Source organism: Parus major, chromosome 12, assembly GCF_001522545.3.
Source record: "Parus major isolate Abel chromosome 12, Parus_major1.1, whole genome shotgun sequence".
NCBI classification, from domain to species: domain Eukaryota; kingdom Metazoa; phylum Chordata; class Aves; order Passeriformes; family Paridae; genus Parus; species Parus major.
The window spans coordinates 13,868,372-13,893,470 of NC_031781.1; the positions used below are offsets into that span (position 1 = coordinate 13,868,372).

A 25,099-nucleotide genomic window follows, 5' to 3' on the forward strand; every position below is an offset into this window, starting at 1 on the left:
AGAGGAAAAATTGTGGCTCCTCAGAAAGCAATGGAATGAGCTGTGTCTCTTCTTTGGAGGAAAGGGTTCCAAAACACTGCAGTTTGTTTTTTTTATCCCCTGAATATTGGGATGCTTTGGGGAGGAAATCTTACAGGGATGCTTCAAGACAAGCACTTTGCTTTCTGCCTCAGCATTCTTTATTAGTTCCCATCACACAACCTCGCTTCCTCTCCTGCTTCTGCCCTATCCATTCCAACGGCTGTGCACAGGGAATGAAAACAATTAAATACTCTTAAACAGGCAGGGCTGCCACAGGCATGGTAATGAGGTCATTATGCACCCAAACATGCCTTCTAAAAATAAATTACATTCAGGTATAGAGATGTCCTGGCTGCACAGTGCCCAGGGAATTATCTTAATGCAAAATCTCTAACAGCCTGGTTTGGTTTAGTTATTCCAAAGCAAACCTGGCCTCATCAGGACAATAACAAGGGCTTGGCTGATGCGCAGCATCACAGATTTCAGCTCCTCTCAGGTCAAGGGGAAGCCAAGAGAGCCAGTGCTCTGCAGGGCCAGACCTTGTGCTAGAGCCAAGGTCACCTCTCAACCCACCAGGGCCAGGTGTCATCACAGGTCAGGACCAACATCTCGTCCCACTTGTGTGACATGCTTCCTGTCACCAGTGTGGGGACAGACAGTGCCAAGGTCTTGCCTAGAAAGGATCCCATCTGGCAAGCAGACTTGGTTAGAATTACACAGCAGCCTGGGCTGCAGGAGGCTCATTTGTAGTAATTAGAAGCATGATATGGGCACATGGGAGGACATCAAAGGACACTGGTAGCTTCAATGGCACAAGTCTCTATTTTCAGTGGTCAAGAGACAAAAAACTCCCATGTGCCCTTGAGCTTCTCTTAATAAACCAAAATTATACAGAATTCTTTTTTTTGGTGGGGCAACCAGACAAGTCACTACAAAACCCACTCCAGGGGAAAATTAAAGGTCAACATTTTTATTTTAACATGTGCAATTCATAGAATCATTTAGGTTGGAAAAGACTTCTAAGATCATCGAGTCCACCCATTAACTAGTACCACCACATCCACCACTGAACCCTGTTTTGAAGTGCACAAGAGACCTGTGCATGTGTATGAACAGACACACACATTCCCTGCTCCAGTGCACAGCCATATGGACTGCTTTGCTTCCCCAGCCTCCCAAACTGAATACAAACAAGGCTTCATGTATATTGGAATCTGCTGGAAGCTTAACATTTACTTGGCTTTTATGTAAACACTTACGTGAATTACACAAATTTCAGCCCAGAGTCTCAGCACCCCGCAGTGCTGAGCCAGATAATTCATTACAATTAAAAGCAGAGAGGGAGGCAATCAGGCTCACCCTCCACTGGGCGGGTATGGATTTGCTCTCCCAAATGGTTTCCAATTTGTCCTCTGAAGGAAGCCCCACTGGCATTTGCATGGGAACACTGCTCCTGCAGCCAGGGCCAGGCTGTGTGAGCAGGGAGGTGTCACAGCCACCAAGGGAAGACGTTTTGGGCTGTGCCTGTGTATGCACCATCAGAGTGAGGCATCACCTGCTGAAACTCACCTTGCAGGCAGGTGAACACTGCCCTGGGTACACATACAGAGCATTACACCCCGACAGAAGCACTTCGGTAAGAACAATACTGTAATAATAATAATCATCAAGAAAAGGCATGTGGATGGTGCTTGGGATATGTGCTGAGTTAACTGTTTTACTCATGATCTTAGAGGTCTTTTCCCACCTTAAGGATTTTACAATGTGCCATAAGCACAAACTGCAAGGCAGCATCTATTCCTCAGATCTCTGCCTTTCTCACTCAGTATCCATAATATGCTAAGCTATTAAAACTATCCTATGGAATATATCCTATAGCTGACAGTGCTGAAGACAAGTGGTGTTATCATTTGGTATTTCTTCTTTTGTTATTACAGTGAATCTTCCTACATCTCTGAAAATAATCCAATTATTGCTTACCACTGGTAAGGTCACTGTTGCTTTGAACAGAGATTTGGGTAATACTCTTGATTACTCTTAAGCAAATATTGCTGAGACTTGAGCAGAAATTCAGAGAGATTGAAAATCCATTTATCTGGAAACCACAGATGGAAAAATATTCACACTCTAGTGGATATAAACAACAAAAAGAAGGTATCATTTCTCTGCCTTATTAAAAAAAAAATATTGGTTTATCTGAAATCAACAGCATAGATATATTCAGCTATTAAACAATATATAATTTCTCATATCATATAACCTTCAAAATACAGCAATCATTGGGTCATTATTAAATGTTCCCATATGGGCTTCCAAAGGTATTGAACTACGTAAGTGTACTATATGGAAAACAGCAAAAGGTTTGTATCACTTGTGGGAATAAAAGAGCTCCTGAAGAAAAGCAGATATCGAAGATCAATCTGTAATAAGGAAAGGAAGTTACCATCCCTTACAGTGGTCTTGGAGATAATTTTTCTGCATGGAGCCAATGAGATAACATAATTGATAAAATCAATAATACAAAATACAGATGGTGCCAAGAAAAGGTGTCTATTATAATTCCTTTGGTGCAATTAATCATAGGTTCTTTACTGTCAGACCATCTCCACATAATGGCAAAAAAAAAAAGGGGGGAAAAATACTTAACTCTTTTTGTTATTTTTCCTTAAGAAGGAATTAATCATATTGTCAGTGGAAGATGCTTTTTCTGACATCACTTTACTTGAACTGGCCGACTGATTAAAAACAAAACACAGCAAGGACTTGCTCTCCTTCTGCTGAAAGAGTAGAGAAATGCTCAGATTAACCCCTGAGTGTCCTCACAGCTAAGAATGACCCATCTCAGCGATACCACCAGAAAACCCAAACAAGCAGTCCTGGACAGGGGGAAGGATGAGAAATTCCAACAGCTTTGGGGGTGTCCAGGGCTGCCTGACCCATGGATGGCTTCTCCTCCTCCTCCCCTGCCCGCAACCACATTGTTTGCTGGAGAGCTTCCCCCCACCATCCCACAACACATCTTCATCCCAGAGCAGGGATCTGTACCCGGGTCCGGGCTGAACTCCTGCTCAGCCCTGGTGGGTTTGGCACAGTGACACCCCCATGTCCCTCTTAGAGCTGCATCTCTCTTTTTCTCCACACCCCTTCAGCCTCTTGTTTCCAGCACCGCAGGCGGATAGCGGCAGGGAGGGATGTCACAGTGCTGTGCCAGGAGTGAGACAGCCAGTGACATGGCCCTGGGGACACAGACGGGTGAGCAGGCACAGCGCTGCACCGTCTCTCTCCTAGGAAACCCTCCCCGCCCGCCTCACATGCGCCAAAATCCCAAGGGCATAGTGAAGAGTGGAAATCGCATCAAGAAAACCTATTTAAAGTGATACCCCACTGTCATGCAGCAAAGGAAAAACGTGTGCCTCAGCTTTCCAGATGACTCTATTCCCTCCAGAGAGCTGCCTGCGAGCAAGCTGCCTGCCCAGCATCCATGAATGACATGGCAGCACTATCACAAAGCCTAACCCTGCCTTTGTCCTGCCAGTCTTTCCCTCCTGTCTTCCCATCTTGGACCACGAAGGGGACAAAGAAGGCCTGTGGAGGAGAGAACCACTGCAGGGCAGCCACTGCCTAGTAAAGACACCAGGGGAACAGGATGCTCAGGGAATGAGGATGCCCAGGGCATCCTCAGACACACTAATTCCTCACTGATGGCTAATGAGTACCATGGGGTTCCCACTCATCTCCCAGCTCTGGCTTCTCCCCTCTCTCCCCGCAGCCAGGAGGCAGTGAGGGGCTGCACAGGCATCCAGACATGTTTTGCAGCAGGAGGAAATGCTCTCATCCACTCATTTAACATGTTTTCTATTTTGAACCTCAGTCCTGATGCCTTTCTCCCAGTTGCTTCTTAATGCTTTCCTCATCAATGCCCACACCCACTCTGCAGCAGACACCTGCAGGCTTTTAATTGCTCCTGGATTGCCTTGATTAGATGATTTCGGGGACCTTTGACTTTTCTCTCAAGAGGTATCCAAGAGACAGGCATAAACTCAGTGTCAATCCAGAGTGCTGGGCTCTGTTTTCTCTTGTGTACATACACAGCAGCCAAGGCTTGGGTCTGCTTACACCATCCCTGGGCATCTACAGTGCTATGAAATCAGCATGCAGAGGGTATAAAACACTGTCTAGCAGCGACTACACTTCCACTGGGCTAAGGACTCATGCCTCATGGCCTTATTTCTACAAAAACCTATATATGTTGCCAAATAATCCCCTTTTTTCTACATAGTAACTATATCTGGATTTTTTTTTTTTCCCCAGCTCTTTCTCTAAAAACCTGTTTCTTAAGAGAAAAAGTAGCAGCCTGAAAAACTGAAAACTGGCTATTTAAGAAATAAATTGTATCAGTGCCTTAGGAAGAACATGAGCTATTTTAAGCACATTAGGCCATAATGTTAAATATTAGCAAGCAGAGGGAGAAAAAAACACATAGTTTTGTGCTTCTCGTTAATGGCACTAAACCCCAGCACAAAGGAAAGCCCAAGGGACAGGATTTTTAAAACCATTCTGTGAGCTGCAGAGTAACCTCCAGGTTAAAAGTGCATTAAGACAATTATAATCAAAACATCTCTGTCAAGGGTGGATCTCAAATCCCCGTTTGGGGACAGGTTTAACTTCTCAGTAATGAACACAACCAAACCACACATTGTTTTGCTGCTGGTGGCAGGAGTAAGTTATCCTGGCCACCTCTCTGGGGCTGGCAGTGGCACAGGGACCCAGGATCTGCTGCTGCAGGATGCAGGCAGCGTGGGGGAGCCTGGCACACCAAGGGAGCCAAGCATGACAAAATGCCCAGGCTCCTCACAGCATCCCCCTTCCAAAAAGTCGTCTAGGTGAGACAGGCTGAGACCTAAGAAATGACAGACAACTCTGAAGTAAATGAACACATGCAGCATCCCAGGAGAGGCAGGGCAAAACACAGAGCCAGGTAGGAACCATTGCCTGTGACTATGCTGGCACAGCCCAGCCTTGATGCTGCCAGGGTTTTCAAGGAAGAAATAAATTTAAAAAAAATAATTATAACCCCCCCCAAACTCAGCTGACAGACCACTTTTACAGAGATTGGCACAGACACTGGAGGAATATCCAAAGCACAGTTGTGTTTAATATTGTAAGTTTACAAACAGCACCTGGTAATGCTGACTGGGTAGAGCACTTCCCAAATAAACTTTAGATCACCAGGACCAAGAGAGGATACACTCTAACCTGCTTTTAGCCAGGGGAGGCTGCAAGCAGGAAAACAAAACAGTAAGGGTGGATTTAATGCAGAAACCCGAGCTGGCTCATTAGTGTGGGAGCAGCTGTCAAAGAGCTCCAGTCTGCACCAAAGCACCCACCTGGCCAGCTGAGCCCAGCTATTGAACCCAGTGTGGATGAGACTTCACCAGTGCCACCACACAGACCAAGGCAGCTGAAACAGCCAGCAAACACCACGTATGCAGGGATTTCATAAATCCAGTCCAATAACTGGCTGCACAGAGCAAATGCACGTTGAAATAATGCACAATATCAAGGTTCTCATCGGGGACGAGTATGTCATGAATCACTAGTGAAGCCAAATTTAAAAGGATATTGATGCCCAGGCATCCCATTTGGTGCTCATATAACATATGGCACATGTGAATTTTATAGCTTTTGTATTAATCTGCCCAGAATGCCATCACTTTGTGAGATTTCATGAAATATTAAAATTAATGAGGATAATTTATTTTACAACTCTCGGCAAAGGCCCTGGGAATGATAAGAACCTCCTGAGTGATTAAATTCACTCAGGTTTGTGACTCGCAGCCCTAATATCTGGCATCTGTTTGCTGAGTGAGAGAGAGACATGATGTTTTTCAAGCTAGTTATTTGATGTATTGGCCTGAATTTATTTATTAAGATTTCTACAATCCATTATCACTGCAGGAAACAGAGAGGGAGGGATGATAGACTAAGCATGTTTATCAAATCACATGAAATCTATGGAGATATTCAAAACAATTCTCTCTAGCCACTGCAGGAAAGTGCAGGCACCTTTATTGATAGCCCCACTGTGCATTGCATGGTTGGCTCTCAAAAACCCAGCAGAAGACTATGATGTGTAAGGATAACATAGGAGAAGGCTGAATTTTCATGTCTTGTGATGGACACAACAGTGCTAGAGTAATTTCTAAAGGACTCTACCCACCTGTGTGCACAAGAGTATTTGAGATATCAGCAGGTGGCAAATCGTACGTGTGCCAAATGCACAAACCAGGCCGTGACAGACAGCACAGGAAAACAGCCAGGGCCAAGATATTCCCTGCTAGAATGATTACTGTGGAAGAGAGTGGTTTCTGCAATGTGTATCAGGAAGATTCAAAGCCAGCAGCTGCTGGGAACTTTGAACAACCACTAAATTCAATAGTAAATCTCTGATGAATGGCTAACACCTTGCAAATCTTTTCAAGAGCAGGGAACGGTATCGAACTAGCAGCCTGCTGCAAAACTATGTGCGCACAAGAAACAAAGTCAATGTTTCGACCAAGTAATAATGAGAAAGAAAGGGTTCATGCAAGGTGCCTCAGTCCAGCCACCCACCCCAAGGGGTTGGGGAATTGATTGTGTGAGTAATCGTGTGCGCCTTGGATTTTGGCTACGTCTGTGCATGCAGGAAGAGGCAGCGGAAGGAATCAAGTGCAGCAGGATATTGTTGTGTAACAGCCTCGGCTGTGCTCATGTCTGAGAAAACAGTTAGCAGTCCCTGTACCTGAAACAGATCACGCACCAACTCCTGCAAAGGTTACTATTCTCTTATTTCCTATTGCAAATCGGTTGACTGAAATCCTCTAAGCTTCACAAGCAAACAAATCATCCTAATAAACACAAACTGAAGGGAATGGGTGGAGACACATCTGCTTAAATGAGCACACAACTGGTAGTTACTGAACAGACAGCTATGAAAACTTGAGTCTGTATCTACGGAGATGTTTCCCAATAAAAAACATCTTGTTAATACCAAATACTCTTGGACTACTTCTCCACAATGTAAAAAAATCATGTGCAAAATTACATTCTTCTTCCAAGATGCCATACACATGAACAGCAGAAAAACAATATTATGAAAAAGGAATTTCACAGTTCATGTTATTGTGCCAAAATAGCTGCACTGCAACCAAACACACCAACCACACCAGCCACAAAAGAGCCAATGTCTGCCCAACAGCAGCCCACAGTCAGAATCACAACTGATAAGGACAATGATGATGATAAATGAAGTTGGACCAACAACAACTAGCTCTGAATTACACTTTGATTCTATTATTCCCATCTCCCAAGACACACATGCTCACTATATTGAGAACATATGGTGACATGTAGATTTGAATCTATTTCAAAGGTATGTGGAGTCACATAAGCAGAGCAGGAGCGTGTGCTTGCTCCAGCCAAGACACTCATTTATTCTTCATATGCATTTATGTGTGGGAATGGGCTCGTCAGCATCGCTGCTTGGTTCATCCATAATTAACATCTGGATGCCAAAGAGAATGAAAGCTGACACAAGATCCAAGTATTCTAAAACTCTGTAAACTCTCTGGATATTTGAAAACTAAAGAAATATCTTGACATGAAAAGGAGACTTCCATTCCCAGTTTAAGCATGTGCTAAATTGTACAGACAAGTTGGTTCAGGGTGTTGACCCCATGTCTTAGCTGATAAGGAATGACTTTGCAAGATGGACTGATCACACAGTAATGCAGAAACAAGAAGAGATTTTGCTTTAATGACTGTTTTCTGGGAAATGATCAAGTGGAACCACAGAATCACAAAATTAACTAAGTTGGAAAAGACCTTTGAGATCATCAAGTCCAACCTATGACCTAACCTAACATGTCCTCATCAACTAAACCATGGCACTGAGTGCCACATCCAGTCCTTTTTAAACACGTCCAGGGACTGTGATTCCACCACTTCCCTGGGCAGATGATTCCAGTGCCCAACCACTCTTTCAGTGAAGAATTTTTTCCTAATGTCTAGCCTAAATTTCCCTTGGCACAGCTTAAGGCTGTGTCCTCTTGTCCTGTCACTGGTTGCCTGGGAGAAGAGCCTGACCTCCACCTGACCACAAACACCTTTCAGGAGGTTGTAGAGTGATGAGGTCACCTCTGAGTCTCCTTTACTCCAGGTTAAACAACCCCAGCTCCCTCAGCTGTTCCTCACAGGGTTTGTGTTCCCAGCCCCTCACCAGCCTTGTCCCTCCTCTGGATGTGCTCAAGTGTCTCAAGGTCCTTCCCAAACCGAGGGCCCAGGACTGGATACAGAACTCCAGGTGTGGCCTCACCAGTGCAGGGGAGTGCAGGGGAGGAATGAGCTCCCTGCTCCTGCTGGCCACACCATTCCTGATCCAGGCCAGGGGCCATTGGCCTTCTTGGCCACCTGGGCACACTGCTGGCTCATGTCCAGCTGCTGTCACCAGTACCCCCAGGGCCCTTTCTCTCTGGCCCCTGTCCCCAGCCACTGTCCCCAGCCTGTAGTGCTGCTGGGGCTGTTGTGGCCAAAGTGCAGGACCCAGCACTCAGACTTGTTAAACTTGTTAAATGTGGTTGGACTCAACCCTTCTACCCAGCCTGTCCAGATCTCTTTGCAGAGCCCTCCAAGAGACTGACACATGCTGCCAGCTTGGTGACATCTGCGAATTTACTCATGGTGAACTCAATCCCCTTGTCCAGATCATCAGTGAAGATATTAATCAGGGCTGGCCCCAACACAGATTCCTGGAAATGGTGCCATTAAATTAAGGGGGGCTGGTGAGTAAAAAACAGGGAGGTGAGGAAAACCAAGAGCTTTCACATACCACCAAAACATGACAAGGATGCAGATATCAAACCCTCAGGCATCACCTCTGCAGTACTAGGCCTTGCAAACCCATGCAATGCACCAGCAAGGTGGGATTACCTGTGCTGTAACTGACCCAGGAGCAGATGTGATCCCTGCTCACTCCTTGGTGAGCTGAGAGGCTGAGGCTGGTGGACAGTTTGCTTTCAAGTAGCTGTCAGAGATGGAGGTGAAATCATTGTGAAGCAGAGGCACTGTGGTAACTGTGAGGTGAGAAGGAGGATGTACAACCTCCTACAAATCCTCAGCCATGCTTTTATGCCAAGCAATTAGGGATAGACTCCTTTCACCGTATGCAAGCTTCTTGTTTGCAAACAAAACCAATGCCACAGCAGAATCTGCTTACAGAATGTCAACACGAATCTGAGATATGTTTTCTTTCCCTACAAAGTGAAGATTAACCCTGGTACTTTTGGCAACTCACATTTCAATTAACAAGAGCACTATCTTATTAATAAACCCAATTATCAACTATCAAAATCCAAAGTTTCCTCCAAGAGCAGTTTCATCAAATGAGCAAAACAAAGCCTCATTTGCTGTTAGCAGAAGGATGGTCCATCTTTACCCTCCCAGATGCTCTGGGCATTTGGTATGACAACCACAACACAGTGAGTCAATATACATATTATATACATACGTTATATATCCTCCAAAGGCATAGGCCTATTGACCACTCATCAACAACAAAGCTTATATGTGCTATTATCCACATAGTTCCAATCTGCCTAGTGTAACTGTCTTGAGTGATTTAAATAAGAACTGAGAACCTTCCCACAAGACTGAAGCAGTACCATCGAATTTCTAAATACCTTGGGCTCCACAGAAGGATATTAATGCTAATACAGGGAATCCAATGCAAATGAAAAATGAAAAAAAAACCCTCATTACAGAGTTTCTTGTAATGACAGTGCTCAAATATAACCACACCAGTCTGCTTTTGATTAGAGCAAGCTATTTAGTGCCACCGTTATTATTTGTTGTTTCTGCAGTTCCTTGGGTGCACATCACTCTTCCCAGACAAACACAGAGAGAGGCTCAAAAGCTTCTTCACTGAGATAACAAATCCTGCTGGATTTCAGCAAGGTTGAGTCCATGCACACCTCTGCCCTCCTCCCATTTCCAAAAGGGCTTTCCATACAGACTTCTCTTTTCTCCTCTTTGGTGGTGTTGGGTTCCCTTATACACTGAGCCACACTGCGGACTTTTCATGTTCTCCTATCCATCAGCAGCAGAAGTTCTCACTTTTATTCCCACTTTAAGTCATTCCCACTTTAAGGAGAGTTGTTTGGGGTTCATTTAAACCCCAGGTGAGCACCTCAAATGAAGCACATAATCCCCATCCAGTTGCCTCCAAGGTATGTCTACATGGCCAGCACCCAGTCACCCTTCAGCCACCACAGAAGAAGCCTTCCTTCAGACTTCTCATCTCAGGCTTATTTTGATTATTTTTTTTTTAAGAAAAAACCCAGCAAAACAAAAAAACTCCAGCAATCTGCTGGGTCAGAGGGTTAGAAAATGGGAGCCCAACTTTAATTAGGCAGTGCTGGTTAACAGCCCTTAAGTCCGAATTTTTACACTGCATGCCCAGATTTGTGACCTGGGTTCCCTGGCACGTGCCTTTGTTTGGCTGCAGGAGGTGACACCAGGCACACAAAAGTGGCTGCACAGCTACAGGGTCAGTTTGTGCAGCATTAATGAGACAATATAGATGATAAAATCATATCCAGTGCCTGGATATACCAAATGCTCAGGGGAACTGGGCTCATATTAAACAATAAAATCGTGATCTGTTGTGTAGGGAAGCAGGTCTGAAAGAATGGTTTCCAGATGGGATCACACCACTGGTAAAGAGAGATTAAAAAAACCTCTCTTTTTAAATAAAACAGAATAAAAAGAATAGCATCTACGCATACATTATATCTATAGCACACATATATCTTGCTTATATTTTTCCAAGGAACCTTTATGACAACTCTCCTATAATTAGTGCCTCTTTTGTACCAAGATTTCTCTTTTAAGCATAAGGTATCTTATTATTGATGCAAAATGGGGCCTTCTACTTTTGAAAAGAATTTGAATGAGAATGACCACACCTTGCACCCCCAAATTCTCCCAGCTCTGGATGGCTGGGATGGCCTGTGGGGCTGGAGCTCAGACAGCAAGAAAAACAAAGGTAAAGCTGTTTTAATTTTTATAGTACTTCCATGTGCAGTACATAAACCTCTATTCAGGGTAAAGAAATCCATTGTGGAACTGGAGGGAGTGATAACCAGAGTACAGAGATCTCAATAAATACGTCAAACTATTGAGCTGTCAGATTTGGCTCTTTTCTATTTCAAAGGCACCAAACAAACACTTGGAATTAATAAAATATCATTTAGAAAGGCCATATAATAACGAGGCTGGTAATAAATCACGTTAGCAAAGCCTCCCAGTACAAACTTGTGTGTTAGAGCAACAGATCCTGGGAGTATAACACTGTTCTCCACTCCTCATTATTAAAACCTTGCTTTGTTGCCATCAACATGTTGTTCTCAAAGCTGTTGAAAAATTTCCTGCTTGTCAGTGATTTTAAAGAAATGTTCACTATGGGTTGAAATTCCCACCCGAAGCTGCCTGGGTTGCTGAGGAGCAGGTCACCACATGCCTGCTCCTCCTGTGCCCCTGGATGCTGGACCAGAGGAGGAGGGGAACTAGGACACCGAATCCTGACAGTATTTTACCCATTCTTACAATACCACAATTTGATTTCTACTCCACTTCTCACATCTGTTTGCCAAATCCAGCTATTTGCTTATCCATTTCACTTAAACATTATTTTCCTCTTTGGCATAAACAGTTTATCAGTGGAGAGCTACTCTACACCAAATGAGGGCTGTGAGCAATATTCCACCCTCTTACTTATGTAAATCCTCTTTATTAATGACAGACACAGAGTGCAACACCTGAACCAAGGCCTGTGAAACTTTGCACCCACACTTTGGCAGAAAATCTGAGGAATGTGGGAAGGTTTGATGGGGTGTAAATCACAGGGAACCCCAGCTTGCTACCAGGGAGCTGTTGGAGCTCCAAGCACCCTGCCATGCCAGACAAGGCTCTTAATGCACCATGAGCCAGCCCTCAATGCAAATCCATTTTCTGCAAGCCCCAAGAGGTTCTAAAAAAGGATGTTTTTTGGGGTGGAAATGTCAGACTGTGGCAAGGTCAGGACAGCTTTTTTGCTTTGTTGTCACCATTTCATCCCACAGCTGGAGGGAACCCTGCCACAGGAATCGAGTGAAACAGCAGTTACAATATTATGGCAAGAGATTTGCACCACAGATCAGCTGCTGACGTGATGAAAACCAATATTCCCCAGTATAATGGTACTCCCTGAATGACTGACCAGGCAACTCAAACGAGTTTAGTACAAAAAAAGAAAAAAATCTGTAGGTCAAATTATTTAAAATCCTGTCTAACCTTTGCTTACTTCATTAATGACAACAAACTCTCACTTTTCATCTGCATTACTTCAGCTGTTCATCAGAATTTCAGTAAAGAGCTTTCTTCTTTTTCTTATTCCTGTTTACTTCCATTTTCTACTTAGAGATTTCAGACTTCAGCTTTGAACATTGGCTCCACTCTGCTGTTTTCATCTTGCACCAGGCAGACTTGCAGCAACTGAAATAAGGTAACCTCTCCTTTGCTTGCCCCTGGGCAGAGCCCAGGGCAAGCTGCAACTCCCTGGATAAACACCCTGTGAGCCACTTCATTACTGAGGCTGGGTGCAAGCTAATTAATTGACCTTATCTGTTCCTCTGTACTGTATTTATTCAAGGCAGCCCCCCCCAGAAAGGCTGGCTGCCTCGCAGTTACAGCATTCAGATGTTATAAGTTCATGAGCCAGAATCAGTAAACATGATGCAATTATAAAAATAAGTTGGTGTGGAAAATCAATTTAAAGGGTCCTCGAGAGAAAAAGCACTTCTAGATAAAATGCCTCATAAAAATGCACATAATAGCACCCTGGCTGCAGCATAACCAACAATCCAGGATTGCATTTTATTTCATACTGGGTGAGTTACACTCCAAGACAGATATCTGATTCTGCCTTTCCCATCCAGCCATGTATCCAAGGTCCACAGCCTTGGATCTGCTCCCGCTTCCCAAGCCCACTTCAACTGGACCACACCACACCGAGCATTCAGCCATTTGGAAGATTGACAGGGTGGGTCTTCTCCTGTTGTACTTCTTAATGTTTCCCAGGGTTTTTTTTGATTTTACTGTCATGTTAATTCTCCTGAAATCCTGTGATAATCACCCTTAATCCAGCTGTCAGCATCCCAGCATTTGTTAGCTGCGTTTAGTCCAAGGAAGGTGTGAAGGTGTTTTATACAACCGGGTCACAGACAGATGAGCTTCTAATTGCGAAACTGTTTCTACTTGCAAACCAATTTCCATAAGGGAGATGAGAAAGCCTTTGCACCACCCTGCACTTTCACATGGTCAGCACATTCTGTTGGCTCTCCTGGCAGTTCACAAAACCACTGTCCAGCAGCTTCACTGCCTGCCTGCAGGACTGGACAAGAGAGGACAAGTCTGCTCACCAGTGGCTTCTTCCTCCTTCAGAGGTCTCAAGAAATTCAAGTGGTTAAATCTCTAATCTCATCAGAGGGCTCTGGTGAATCATGGCCTCTCACAGTCTGAGATCATCAACATGTGTTCTTAGTTACAAGACCATCTCTTCAGGATGTTCTGCCCTACATCTCCAACAGCTGAGCTGAGGAAAGGGCACCTACACACCTTGGGAAAAAAAGCCCAGCTGCAAAGCAGGCGCCATACAAACCTGTGCCCACAGTGCATCAATCATCTTCAGGAGAGAACAAGTCCATGGAATCGCAGAACTGTTTAGGTCAGAAAATACTTTCACTGGTTATCAAGTCCAACCATTAACCCAGCACTGCCAAGCCCACCACTAAACCAAGTCACTGAGTTCCTCTTCTACTTTGCTTTTAAATACCTTCAGAGATGATGACTCAACCACTTCCCTGGGCAGCCTCTTCAACGCTTGACAATCCTTTCAGTGAACAATTATTTCCTAATATCCAATCTAAACCTCTCCTGGTGCAGCTTGAGGCCATTCCTCTTGTCCTCTTGCTTGTTGCCTGGGAGAAGAGGCTGACCTTCACTTCACTACATCCTTTCAGAGAGTTGTGGAGAGTGAGTCTCTCTGAGCCACCTTTTCTCCAGGCTGAGTCCCCCCAGCTCACTCACTACTCTTCATAAGTTCTTTACTTTCTACCAGCACCTCCTGAGAGAGCACTGTGAGGAGTCTCAGCTTGCTGGAGCCAGGATTACACCTTCCTTGCCCTCAGCTCGACCAGGGCAGGACGAGATGTCAGGGTGATACAGTGACAGTCTGAGCACCATTACAGCCACACAGGTTGGGTTGAGGGATCCTGGGGTGGGTGTTGCACAAGAGCACAAGTTTTGGGATCTGTTGGTAGAGAATCATCTCTTTGCCCTTTCCTGGGCTCCAGGCAATGAGACAAACTGCCTGAGCATTTGGGCAGAGTGCTGTGCCAGCCCTCATGCCAACACAAGCCAGATGCCACGGTGACTGGGGCACTGAGCTAATGCTGTCCAGCCACAGTTACACGGCCTCATCAGAAAGTCTCTGCCTGGCATTGCCCTCTCTCCCTGTTCGGGAAAAACACCATTTCAGCCATGGCATGCAGGGCCCTTCCAGCCCCTCCTTCCAGCAAAAATGACAGGCTCCCCATCGAGGTGATGGAGCTGGACCTGGCAAACTCTCCACTGCTCTTCTATGAGAAACTCCATTCCATGGGGACAACAGAGGTGGGTGAGCTGGAGAGGCGATGCTATCCCTTGTATCCAGCAGGGCCCCTTCCTTTTGCCTCTCCCCACAGGGTGTTTAAGGCAGCTCAGCAAAGCATCCCGGACTTGGGGCTGGCTCCCACCCACCAGTATCCACACAGGACCCTGCTTGGCTGGACTGGCCATTTCTGTGGTCTCTGTGTGTGGTCCCCAGTTGAGCACCATCTGTCTTGAGTTTAGCACAACAATGCTGCAGCCCCACCAATTAAAACAGGCTGCAGAGTTAAATCCTGAATAAATGCAAAGTTAAGTAAATGATCAGCAGTGAAGATAAATAGCACAGGGATGGGTCTGGTATTGAGGTGGGAGCCAGAGGGGCCAGGACACCACTGAAGGTGATGGCACAGACCCCAAATTGACCCCAGGTAGAGTCAGTCCCCTTCCTGACCCTCAGGCTGGTGACAGTGACACCAGGACACTGTTCACTTTATTGCAGACTTCATTTCTGCTGCATGGCACCTCACTACATCAGTGAGGTGCCAACTTTAGGTGAAATTGCAATTATAACTCAGCCTGCCTGGCACCCTCCCCATTGCAACCATTCCACATCATACTGGAGAACAGGCTGAGATGCTCCCAGTGCCTGCATCCAGCCCCTGCACAGGACAGCCTCTTTGAGGCATCGAGCCTTGCAAGTCCTCCCTGCTGTCCCAGTACTGTATCTACCAAGGACTTTAGTAGATGCAGGAGCTGTAGGATGCTCTCAGGAGCAGCTCTGCACCATGTTCCTGGTGCATGGGCTGTCCAGCTGCATGCCAGGTCCATCCACCCCATGGGCACAACAGGACAGACACCCTTACAACAGCACATTCTACCAACACCACTGGAGAGGTCCTGCTGGCTCCATGGGAATGGGATCATTTCTTAACCTAGAGGATGCAGGTGGAAGCTACTCAGTGGGGATAGTTTAGATAAGCATCATATAAAATAGCTGAATCCCAATTCCTGTGCAGAAATGTATCTGCTTGTATTTACCACCCACATACTATTTTATTAAGACATAATCTCAAACAAGAATTGTTGCCATTGCTGAAGTTTATTTTAACATATGGCCAACTGAGCCTAAGAAAAACACGTAAAATATATTTTTATGTGCTATTCTTGCCTAATAGATTTTATATTTTTTTTAATGTGCAATATATATTTATACATTCCAAACATTTGGGGAGGTGTACATTAAAAAAATTATATCAGTCACAAGTTGACTGTTAAATGAAAAAAAAAAGTACTATGGTTCCTTTGTGTTAGTCCAAAACCACCAGCGCTGCATTAATTTTCAATAGGCAAAAGGTAATTTGTGGCTTCATAAATGCTCTTCAAGACACGGTATTCTTACCTGGTCACAGCTGTCAGACATTGATACCATGGTGATGGGTTTTTAAAACCAGAGATAGATGTGTTGTGAAAATCCTGATGTATTTAAAAGGCTGAAAATATCTTTCAGTCCAGAAAAAGCCTAGCTGAAGTCCTGGCTGGGGTTAGCTGCTTTCTCTACAGTTCAACCAAGCACTGAAACACACACCTAATACTGAGTACGGGAGTCAGTTCTGCCTTTGATAAACCATTCCTGCATGCAACTTTAGGCACACAATTTGCCACATAATCACAGATACCAGGACCCCATTAACCAAAAACCATTTGCAGAATGAGCATCCTTGGGTTTTCCCTCATCCCGTTTGCACACATGTACGGTGCAGGCACACATCCCACTCCTGCAAACAGGGAATGCTGCTTGCCTCCCCACTCCCAGATCATTCCCCCAGGCCTTGAAAAAGTGTCTGGTGCTGCTGACCATCCCCACAAAAGTCAAGTACAGTAACACATCAAATCACCCTTGGGCTGGCCTGGATAGAAAACATTCCCTCTATCCAGGCTGTTCAGAGTCACTCACTCCCATGGAGGAGCATCCTGACAAGAGACCAGTATGTGCCAGCCAGCCAGAGGGATGCTGGAGCCTCACAGGGTACAGCCCATGGAGAGAGGGCAAGCCATGCTTCCCCAACAAAGCCCCTGAGCTGCTGTGGGTCACATTCCCACACTGGCTTCTCATCCATATAATGCAGACCCGACCAAGGGTGGCAATCGGTGAATCACAGAATCATTTATGTTGGGAAAGACCCTTAAAATCATCAGCTCCAAGTATAAATTTAACACAAGGAGTCTTGCTCCTTCCCTGATGCCATATAAGCAGAACATGCCAGCCATTCCCTGGTGGAAGACAGGCTCCCAACTCATCTGTGGCCACACCCAGGACTGGAAAAAGTCCTTGTCAAAACTGTGGATGAAGTTACAGCTAAACACCTCTTCATCAGTCCCTGTTTCTCATGCTTGAAGGGACATGGCTCTAAATGTATTTATCCTCACATGAAAGCCCACTCTGCAAAATTTAACTGGATACATGCTAAAATATCAGCTTTGTTTCTTCACCAATAAACCAGAAAACTGCTCTCTCACATGTTTATTTGAAATAGGGATTTAGCAAGTATTAAATGCTCTCCTCTTAGCTACAGTTCCAGGCCAGGATTTAAATATCTGTGTTACAAGACGAATTCTAGCCTTAAACCACACTAAGCACATTCTAAAAATGGAATAAAATAATCAATTCCATGTGCAAATCTCTGCCCTCCTGGTAACCTTCCTGACCCAAATACAGCCAATGCTCTGACCGGCATGGGATGGTCCCCTTGCTGTATGCTTCAAGTAAAGGAAGCCAGAAAGCCAAGGCAGTAAACACTCCCTAATTTTTGCAGTTTTCAGCTGTTACCCTCAAAAGACAGAGGGCTGGGGAGGATGAACTCTGAGACCACTAGCAAAGGCCACTCTGCACACACGCAGCATTCTTTGTTCAGCATTTACATATTGACTCGCATCCTGTTTTGCTGTAAACCATAATATTACTTCACTGCTGTCTGAAAAATGCAAATTCCAGCAGATCCGGCAAAATACTTTGGCCACTGCTTAGCTTCCAGTCCAGCAGTTGCTCAATGGGGCTATTCATAAGCCATGCACAGACTTTAATCCTTTCTGCACCAAGCGGTGCTGAGCTCTTTGCCTGGCTGCAATCTGGAGTTCCCAGCAGGAGATATTTTCACTTCTGCCCTCTGGCTTTATCTCCTCTCTTCATGCTGCACATGGTGCAACAGCCAAAAAACAACAAAAAAACCCCAAACAAACAAACAAAACCAAACAAATCCCCCCCCCCCCCAAAAAAAAAAAACTAAACCACCCCAACTCCCCCCCTCCCAAGAAAATCAGAGAGGATGCAATGACTTTGATTTGTTTTCACTGTTGGCCTGAAGGCAGCCGTGGTTCAGCACGAGCAGTGGGCAGCAAAGGATGGTATTGCTGATCCCAGCCTGGCTCACCATTACAGACGCAGCAGAACCATCATTTTCTATATTTCTAGGACACCACTCATACAGAAAACATTCAAGATTAACCTTACATTAGGTATTGGGTTATCATTTTATGAAATGCATTTTTAATTCCTATTTTTTAAAGAGAAAAAGGAGAATCATATAGCTTTTTACATCCAGTGAATCAAACTCCTTATAATTAGGACTGCTGGTTTCCTAGGTAACAAGGATCCAACTCTCTTTTACGTGAAGTAGAAATAAAGAACAGCTCCATCCAGCTGTGGTGTGGGCATTTTAAGCCAGTGACAGGATGGTGCTGCAGACATGGTGGGGCACCCAGGGCGGTTCTGCTCTGCTGCCAGTGCCACCACACTGGAGGAGGGACACACAGTGGAATACTGTCTCAAACCCAGCCAAAATCATGGACATGGGCAAGGTGGAGGCAGGGATTTCTCCAGCCTTCCCACTGGTGCCTGTGTCCCCTTGGCCCAGGATTCCTGCCACCACCCCTCTTTCTGCAAGAGCAGCATCGCCCACACCCCTCCCCAAGGGCTACAGCCTCCTCTGTTATGACTTCACCTCTAATAATAACTTCCAGAGCCCCATGGACTCCAGAGGAAAATAAACTCCAGTTACTTTTCTCTTTTACACTCCTCTTATTTTAGGAATTTGATGTGGGTGTAAAAGAAAAAAGACACACCTATCATAGCTGGAAAAAAGCGCTGTGGGTATGATGTGACTCTGGCAAGCACAAAAGTCAATCACAGGAGGATCTGCACTGACTTTCTAAAGCAGTAATTTGCCTGGCCCAGGCTTCCATAACAGATGTTGCCATTTATATCTGTAATTTAGTATTGCTTTTTCAAATATATAAAGGGAGTGTGTGTGTCTATGTGTTTGTGTGTGCATGTGAGCGTATCTGAATGTGCAAGAGTGCATGAGAGTGTGGCACAGTCATTACACAAAGTCACCACTTTTGCACTATGGCCTGGGCACCTGGAGAGCTCAGATGTCCCAGAGTCATCTGTATAGAATGTGAAGCTGGTTATTTTCTGGATGGTTTCTCCCTCTTCCCCCACTTCTGGCAGCCCAGAGCCAGAGCCTGTCTCAAGAGCAGCTGAAGGGACATGGCCAGTGGGACAGCCCCTCTCACAGACAGCTTGACTTTGTACATCCTATATAATGCGTAGGAAGTTCTTGGCTTCCCTCTGTCACCAAAGTCTGGAAGATCATTTCCAATTAAAGCACCATGGAATTCTGCAGCCCTCAATATATTGTATTCCACTGCAGATGTCAGGTCAGAGTCATTCACGCAGTCAAAAAACCTGGCTACATCCACAAACCATCTAAGCATCTGACCTACCAGGATGTCTTTTGAACAAAACAAACCCAATTATTTCCACAACACTGGACAGGGGGTTGTTCACTTCTGCAGAAGAATGCCTGTGATGTTTAAAAGCTTTCCAAGAAAAACCTTTTCCTTTTTTTGCTTTACATCCAACCACAAAGCTTCTTCCTTATCTGTTAGGAATCTTTATTACAGATAAACTGATGAGCGAATGAGATAGGCTAAGTAAATTTGCAGCTGCTGCTATACTATAATCCAATAGGGAAAGAGATACAACTTGCTTGAGCTTCCAAGTGCTGCTTTGAGAAGAAATGTGGCCATCAGTGCAGCTCTGATGCTGGCAAGGACCTGTGGGCAGCCTGGGAAGGTCTTTCCCTCTCTGCTTCCCCACCTGGATGGTGTGACCTTGCTGAAGGAAGTTACCTGGGTGCAGAGTACCCAGAGTAAGCAGCATGCAGGGCACCAAGCCATGGTGAGTGATGCTGTGGATGCCAGAAGTCCATGTGGGCTCAAGGGAAGAAGATAACTTACGAGACAGAAAGGCACCCAGGGACACCTAATAACTGGTAATCACCACAGCTCAGAAAGTCTCCAGACTGGAAATACTTTGGGTGTGGGAACACATGTGAGAGACTGTCACACTCTTCTCTCCCCAGCACTGTCTCAGACACTCCCAATTACCTGACTCACCCCCTCCTCTCCACTCTCAGGTTGTGTGCACCTCTGCATTCCAAGAACCAGAGCATCTTGTAAACCACCAAATTAATGTTCGCTTGTCTGGCTTTTTAGTTGAAAACATAGAAATGCTACACTTGACAAGTCACCCCTTTTGCTTCCAGACACTTTTCAGACCTCTTTCCCCACTTCTCCCCTGCATGCTTTGGCCAGTTATGAGCACAAAGAAAGCTTTACCAAGGAAGTTTTTCAACCCAAGCTTAACATTAAATAAAGCTCAGATTCATGGGACACTCTACATAAACCCAGCAGAGACATTATGTGGCATGAAGCATTTGCAGAATCCACTTTGGAAATCCACAGAGGTGCTTAAAAAGACATCTACCCTGATCAAAGTGATTTATATTTTTCATGAGTGAGCAATTTGCTTACAAGTAAAGAGACAAATTTAATTTTTAATTTGATCCCCATCAAAACAATATTTTCTTGTTTCTATGACAGCTGAAAGGAGAACCTCTTCCCTTGGCAAGAGCCAGCTAACAGCACTGCTGCACATCCCCCAGCAGCAGCTCAGGGAGGGAACACAGCCATGTGCATCATTTTTGGCTCCTGGTGGCTTTGATTTGATGGGTTTTTTTAAAAGGACATTCTGAATCCAGGAAGTAGAAAGTGTCTTTGGAGAGACTGAGGGGAAAGAGCTACAAAACATGGGAGCCTTGTAATGCCTGTGGGACTGTGGAGTCTCCCAAAGCCCTGCGGATGCCAGGGACCCTCTGGGCTTCACACCAGGCTCCTGGGACCAGATGCCCTGCACCATAATCCAAACTGCACCTCTAATCCAAGATGCACAGTGCTGGGAGGGGAGAAAAAAGACATCTGCTGACCATCAGTAGATATGGCAAGTGTCCAACAACAATAACAGAAAGGGCTTAAATACATAACCGTTCTTTTCCTTCCACTCCTCCTCCATGGCTACCATCCTTCCAGTACTGAAGAAGTGCCCTGATGAATAAATATCTTCTTTCCCTTAGCAACAGTTAGCAACAGAGTCATGGGTTTTTTTGCCTTGCTCAAAAGAAACACATCTCAAACTAACATAGATGATTTAAACGGCAATAAATATAGGATGTGGGTGTAATCAAAAATCACTGAAATGCAGATCACACTTTTTAGCCTGGGTTATTTTACAGCACGAGGAAAACTGTCAAGGATCTGTAGAAAGAGCAAGGAGAGGGCTAAAGGAGAAAAGAAAATCACAGCAAGATTTGAGGAGGACATTGAGATACTGTCCATTCCTCCTGAGCAAAGCTGAGACCAGGAACAGCCATGAAACCTGAGGTTTGCCTTCAGCCTTGAGTACAATTTGAGTTTCTGCAACAGATTTCACTTTTTACAAACTGCAAAGGTTGCATATAGTAAAAAATCTGTTAAATCCATAACCCCAGTGCACAGCAAATGTATTCTTTTCACGGCTCTATTCCTTTTAACAGTTCATTTAAGATGTCTGCCTTGCATTTTTCCATTTGGTGTTGGGAAAATGTTTTCTTTCACCTGGCATAGAGCCCAATTCAACAGAAGAAGAAAGCCCTCCCCGTTTCCATGGGGCCCTGCAGTATAAGACATGGGACTGATTTTACCTTTAACCAGGCTACTTTCAGCTCTGCCACCAGTATTTTAGCCCTTCCCTTCTGCCCAGGCTCTTTTCCTCCCTTTCAATTAGAGGATGAGTTAATCCTTTGCTGGTTCCTTGATGCTACCACCACCTCTGCTCCTCTAAGGGTTGTCATCACCACCTCCACCACAATCCATGAGAGCCAACTGCCTGCAGCCCTTTCCATCCCACATCCTCAAGCCTTGGTCCCAAATAATGCAAAGCTCCACTGCCACCAGCAAAGCATCACAAGACACAGATCTAGCTGGGGTTTTGGTGACAACTCCCTGCTCTTCGTCCAGCAAGAGAAATATTCCTGATTACCATACAAATCACAACAGGAATCACAGCTGGACCACAGAACACAGCTTGGTTTCTACCCAAAACCAAACAATGCCAAGTATCACCAACAGCAAAACAAAACCATGGCATGGTCCTGCTGATATGGCATTGCTAAAGGCTAGCCTGAGGGTCCAGGGAAAAAGCAGATCTTTGGGATGCCTGGCTCCCACAGACACGGGGGGAATGGCAATTGGAACCAGACAGTTGCAGTGTGTCCTGATTTTATTTCTCTGGAGAGAAATAAAATATGTCACAGGTAAAAAAGTACCTCAGAGAGAAAACAGCATTTGGCTCCTGCTGAGTTTTTCAGGATAAAAAACAGTTGATTTTTTTTTATTTTATTTATTTCAATCTGAAGCTGGAGATGGCAGAAGGCATTTCTGCAGCCAAGAAAGCCCAGCTCCCCAGCTGCCACTGTGTTGCCACATCCCCTTCTTCACTCTGTTCTATTCCAACAATGAAAACCTGTTAATTGCCTGTTGAGTTCAGAGAAGCAGCCCCCTACTCTGTGATGTAGTGAGGGATGATTCCTATGTCACACTCCGTCAGTACACCACGCTGTAACGCACGTCACAGGGCTGTGCCGTATGGATTTGTAGCTAAAATGACTCAGTAGAATGATGCCAGCTGTGCTGACTGAGAATTGGCTGCTACGTGGCTTTCTATTGTACGTAGATGTCTAAATCCCTAAGCCTGAAGTAAAATAATTTATAAGCTGCAGGTAGAAAAGATCTACTCCCAAATCCTCATCGCTTTTCAATCCTAGTTTCTAACATATTATACTCTTTCTGCATTGAATATGCCCTTAAGGTGGGGATTAGGCAGACATTTGATTACATCTTTTATGTTTATGGCAATTCATTTCCAAACCTTTATAAACTTTAATTAAATGCTACATTTTTACTGCCTCATCCTGAATTGAGAGAGAACAGCAGAGGAAAATTTGTCCTCAAACAGAATTTACATTTCTAAAGCATCTTTTTCTTTGCAAGCACCTTAGGGCTACTGCAGAAAATCATCCTGAGCTGCCTTAAGATGTATCAGCGCAGGCATCAAAGCAGCTCTAATACCCAGCCTTACGCAGACCTGCACACAGCTGAGATCACTGTGTTTCCAAGCACGAAATAAAACAGCTCCTGCCAAAACCAACCATCAATCCCCTCAAGAGGTGGCCTCGGGGAAAGTGTGAGCAGCAGCCAAGCTCCAGCAGTAAAACCCAACTTTTGCCTTTGAGAAGGCTCACAGGAAGGGGCCTGGTAGCCAAAAGCATGGCAATTTCATTCAGTGCCACAGCCCCTTTTTTTGAGCATTTCTGTCCACAAGAGGAGACACTGTTGTGTTGCCATGAAGCTGAAGGGGAGCTGAACACTCACAGTGAGGAGATCTCAGCAAAGCCAGCTCTCCAGAACTGGGAATGACCAAATCATCTCCAAAGGTCATTCTCCCTCAACTGTAAAGACTTCCAGTGACTGGGAAATGCCATTTCCTTAAAATCTGGACTCTTCTCTTAGGTTGTAGCTTGGGTCACCCCATCCCTGGCTCAGTGAAAGGCCACACACCTGAATGCATCATCTCTGTGGTCTTTTTGCAGAGGGACACAACCCAAAATTAGTCTCTGCTCAGCATTTAGGACCAAAGACATTGAATTGAAGCCAAAATTTAATTGCAGGTTGGAAATTGGGAATTTGTCCTATTTTGAAGTCTGGGTACAGCAGAAACCATTCTCAGAAGCTGATAGATCAAAAATACACGGAATCTTGCAAGATTAGCTGAGCTCTGCAGCTTTGCCCTTTGGGGCCAAGACAGAAGAATGATATCAAATTTTTATCAGTTAAGAAACTCAAGCTTTGAGTGGCTTGAACACCACCACATCACTGCAGTCCATCGGAATAAATTCAAACTACGAAAGGAGAATACTAAAAAACGTTTAGTTGAAAATCTCACAGGTCGGCTAGCATTAAAGTCAAAGCTGCAAACACTCCTGTGCATAGAAAACAATGAATCAGTAGCAAGATCCTTGTTTTCTGCTTTCCTGCAGCACTCTGCCCATCCTTTCAGTGATACATCCAGTGATGCTGTGCCTCATTCGCTGCCTCCCCATCCTACAGGGGTCAGGGTGACATGGTGAGATGAGATTTCTGAGCTATGGGTGGTGCCACCTGAGCTGGCAGGGCACCCCAGCTCCCTGTGCCACAGCCAGCTTCAAATCCTTTAAACAGCTTGGGGGAGGTGGGATTTAAATCATTGATCACCTTTGTGTGTGCCCTCTGTGCTGGGCTGAAATTTCACTCCTTGGGTTGCCATTGTTGGAAGCACTGTGCGTGCACGGAGCGTCCCTCTCTGCAAACTCACTCATCACTCACATCCAAACAGCTTCACTTTTCCTGGATCACACAAAGGCATTTCCCAGCAATAACCATGCCCAGGCCAAATTTTGGCCTTCCAGCTGCTGTTGTTGCCATCAAATAGCATTAAGAAGATGTAAAGCTGCGTTTCGCTTTGCCTAAAAAAATCCCACGAAGGCCAAACAAATTTTATTCGAAGACTGCTATCACAGGAGTTGCACTGATGACCACTTTCTTGGTCCCAGGGAAATTCATGACATGACTTCCCTGAGGTCAGGATTTCACTCCAAACTTGGAAGAGTTTAGGTCAAAAGGAAAGTTTCGGCAGTCGCTGTGTGCGCGCAAAGGAGCGGCTGGAGCAGGAAGCCAGTGTTTAACAGCACTTGCAGCCCTGCAAAGTTTTACAAGACACAACCCTCGCATTAGAGGATCCATTTCTTTCTTCATAAAATATATTGGGCCTTTCCACAAACTCCTTTTATTGGTCCATTTGGCTACTCGCTCCTTTTATGAACTACTTGAGCTCCTGGATCATCTGGAAAAGCCGAGGGAGATGGCGAAGCTGAACCTCAATGAT

The 25,099-nt window shown here is 45.1% G+C and overlaps 1 protein-coding gene across 1 annotated transcript in view; it reads right to left on the minus strand.

Annotated features, from left to right (window-relative positions):
* PRICKLE2 (prickle planar cell polarity protein 2) overlaps window positions 1-25,099 on the minus strand; it is a 102,288-nt gene that overhangs the window by 63,350 nt on the left and 13,839 nt on the right. The window lies entirely within an intron of this gene.